Genomic DNA, 4233 nt, shown 5'->3' with positions numbered 1-4233 from the left:
TTCTTTGTTTTCTTTTTTTTTTTTCCATAGCATGAATTATCTAAATGATATTTTTTAAGTTACATGTGTGTTTTTTTTTGTTTTTTTGTTGGAGAGATTTTTGCTATAGGACGCGTGCGCTCGCCAGACAGAGAGAGACATTAGAGACAGAAAGCGAGAAACCAGACCCAGCAGCTTGAGAATCATGCTGGGTGCACATATCTGTGAGTTTTCATTTTCTCTCTTTCTCTCTCTGGCAAGCATTTTCCCTATTAGAAAAAAAAAATCTATGTAATAAACTAGAAGAAAGGCATTTTTAATTAATCATGAGTGTATGTACCTTACTACTTCATCATTCTTTATGGATAGTTTTCTTCCATGCTATGGTTTAAATATGTCCCCTAAAACATCATGTGTTAAAATTTGGAAAGCCATTATAAGAGTATTGAGTGGATGGAGACCTAATGAAATTGTACTATTGAGATAAGGGGATTTTGGGGAGTGATCTGGAATCAGGATGGGGTTTCCCTAACTGGAAACTCATGGGTTTATAAGGAAAAGCAGCATAGACACAGACAAGCTCTTCTCTGCTCAAGTTTCTGCCCTCCACATGGTATTCACCATCAAAAAGACCCTCACTACATGTGACTCCTAGATCTTAGATCTTCAAACTATGAGCTGAATAAATCTTTATTTTATTTTATTTTATTTATTTTTAGTTTTTGCTAGAGGGCATGTATGCTTGCCAAAAAGAGACAGAAAACAGAGGAAAGAGAAAGCACTGCCCATGTGGATGGTCACACCATAACCCCTTCTCCATTCTCCGCTCAGGATTTTGGCTGCACACATACACACTCATCATGATTTTTCAAGTGATAGAGTCCAGGACTCAAACCATGGAGTCAGCCTTCTGAACCTTCACACCACCTGCTGGCCTTTAAATCTTTATTTTTATAAATTACCCATATTCAGGTAACTTTGTTACTAGCAACACAATGAACTATAATATTCTATAAGGTAATAAGGTGGCTGTTACACTTCTAGGCATCCCAAGCAAAAGGAAGAAGGATGGGGAAGAGACAGCACCATAGACTTTTGTGTACTTTTTATCAGTCAGATCTGTGTCCCATGGCCATCTTTAGCTAGAAGATAGGCTGAGAAACTGAATTTTCAAATGAGCTCCCTGCTACTCTGAACAGAATCAGGTTTCTGCTAGTAAAAAAGAAGGAGACACAAAAGAAGAAGGCAACAACAAGTATTGCACTAAGAAATTAAAACCATATATATGTATTGAAAAGAATTTTTTCTTATGTATTTACAAATAGTTATATAATAATATTCATTTATATAATACAATTATGTATTTATTAGTATTTATACATATTTGCTAAAATTAGAAGTATAATAACCTGGATCATTATTTATTAAACATCTTAGGGCTCCCTTTTCCCCTTTATATTTCTCCCTTCTGAAATTTTTCCCACTTACTTAAATTAACAAGAGGATCTTAATGAGAAAATTAAAGAGAAGTTTGAAGATAGGAATCAAGACTCAAGAAAATGTTTCTATATTTTGAGTCAGAATGATGGCTGCCAGAATTTGCACTCAATAATATTTGACACAGGCTAATCTAGAGAACAGTGATTAAAGCGATGTGTGCAGGGAACCAGAACTCAAATGGCTCACCATGGTTGGAATCCCCACCCTGATGGTTGGAGGAACATACTGGGTGAGTGTGCATGCATGCCCAAAATCCTGATGGAGAAACGGAGGAAAAGGATCATAGCATAGCCATGCCCTAGTGGGGGTGAGGGTGAGGGTGAGGGGGTGTTCTCATTCACTCTCTTAATCTCTCTCTCTCTGGCAAGTGCACACGCCCTCTAGCAAAAACAAAACAAAACAAAAACACTCTGTTACGTTTGAATTTTAGATAATGAATTGTTTTTGTTAGTATAAGTATGTCCTATACAATATTTGGGGCATACTTGTACTAAAAAAGTATTCATTTTTTTTATCTGGAATTAAAATTTAGCTAGGTGTTCCATGTTTCTTCTGACAACCCTACCTATAGTCCAAGTCCTGGAACTTTATCCTAACAAAATAGTACAAAAAGAAGTAAAATGTCCTACAGGGGTAGAATAGTCAAAATTGGAAACAAAATAAATGGTAAATAAACTATGGTCATTCTAATCCATGACATGGTATATGGAAAATAAAACTGTTATAAAAAATTAGAAAGGAAAACTCAAGTTTGTGTATGCTATAATTAAAACTTTAAAAATACAGACAAATTGGGATCAGCAGATGGCATCATGTTTACATCACTGGACTCCCACATAGTCAACCACGTTTTGAGTCCCGGACCCGGCAGCTTAAAACTTACACTGGGCATGTGTGCATGCTTGCCCAAGATCCCAAGAGGAGAATAGAGGAGAAGGGATCGTGGCATGGCCATTCCCCCTAGAGGGTGATTTCTCACTTTCTGTCTCCCTGTCTCTCTTTGTTTCTCCAGCAAGCACATGCACCCTATAGCAAAAATCTCTCCAAAGAAATGACAAATTATTTTTTAAAATTATAAAATAAATAGTTTAAAGACCAAAAAAGGAATAAGGAAAGGAAAAAGCTGTGTTTATTAGGAAAGATTTGAGAGGTTTTCCCTCTTTCTTTTCTCAGGTTTTGAAATATCTCTATAATCTTTATAAAATCAGCTGTTAAGAGAACGCAAGTGAATTATCATTAGTACTCAAATCAAGCTAATGAGTGACGTTGGAGGTCTGCAAATGAGAAAAGCGTGTCTAATTCTCTCCAGGAAGGCACTGAACCACCTGCCTTTATGGCTATATAACAGAATGCCTCCCTAAAATATCTCTCTCTCTCTGGCAAGTGCACACGCCCTCTAGCAAAAACAAAACAAAACAAAAACACTCTGTTACGTTTGAATTTTAGATAATGAATTGTTTTTGTTAGTATAAGTATGTCCTATACAATATTTGGGGCATACTTGTACTAAAAAAGTATTCATTTTTTTTATCTGGAATTAAAATTTAGCTAGGTGTTCCATGTTTCTTCTGACAACCCTACCTATAGTCCAAGTCCTGGAACTTTATCCTAACAAAATAGTACAAAAAGAAGTAAAATGTCCTACAGGGGTAGAATAGTCAAAATTGGAAACAAAATAAATGGTAAATAAACTATGGTCATTCTAATCCATGACATGGTATATGGAAAATAAAACTGTTATAAAAAATTAGAAAGGAAAACTCAAGTTTGTGTATGCTATAATTAAAACTTTAAAAATACAGACAAATTGGGATCAGCAGATGGCATCATGTTTACATCACTGGACTCCCACATAGTCAACCACGTTTTGAGTCCCGGACCCGGCAGCTTAAAACTTACACTGGGCATGTGTGCATGCTTGCCCAAGATCCCAAGAGGAGAATAGAGGAGAAGGGATCGTGGCATGGCCATTCCCCCTAGAGGGTGATTTCTCACTTTCTGTCTCCCTGTCTCTCTTTGTTTCTCCAGCAAGCACATGCACCCTATAGCAAAAATCTCTCCAAAGAAATGACAAATTATTTTTTAAAATTATAAAATAAATAGTTTAAAGACCAAAAAAGGAATAAGGAAAGGAAAAAGCTGTGTTTATTAGGAAAGATTTGAGAGGTTTTCCCTCTTTCTTTTCTCAGGTTTTGAAATATCTCTATAATCTTTATAAAATCAGCTGTTAAGAGAACGCAAGTGAATTATCATTAGTACTCAAATCAAGCTAATGAGTGACGTTGGAGGTCTGCAAATGAGAAAAGCGTGTCTAATTCTCTCCAGGAAGGCGCTGAACCACCTGCCTTTATGGCTATATAACAGAATGCCTCCCTAAAATTCAAACAGAAAAGATGGGACCTTATAAAAAAGAATAAAATTTTAGCAGCCACATGGCACTTGCCACATTTCAAGGGCATTAAACTCAATAACCAGAGTGAGAAAGGTCAACTCTATTATCCACAGTTTATATGAGAGAAATAGAAGCTCAGAATGACTCTCCAGAGGGAATACACCCTCTTCCAGCAAGGAGAATTGAAGGATCTAACACAAAATAAAATCTGTATTCATAGAAGAGGCTTCTGGATTGATGAAGTCCTTTCTGATTGTAGCACAGACTGCCCATGCTGGTGAACAGGTAATTATTGAGTTGTTGTGACTTTCCCAACTAATATAATTAAGTAAAACAAATGGCATGCTTTCCTTTCTAAATGA

This window comes from Tupaia chinensis, unplaced genomic scaffold (assembly GCF_000334495.1).
Source record: "Tupaia chinensis unplaced genomic scaffold, TupChi_1.0 Scaffold141538_1, whole genome shotgun sequence".
Taxonomy (NCBI): Eukaryota; Metazoa; Chordata; class Mammalia; order Scandentia; family Tupaiidae; genus Tupaia; species Tupaia belangeri.
The sequence above is the reverse complement of the archived record's forward strand: the minus strand, read 5'-3'. Positions refer to the sequence as shown.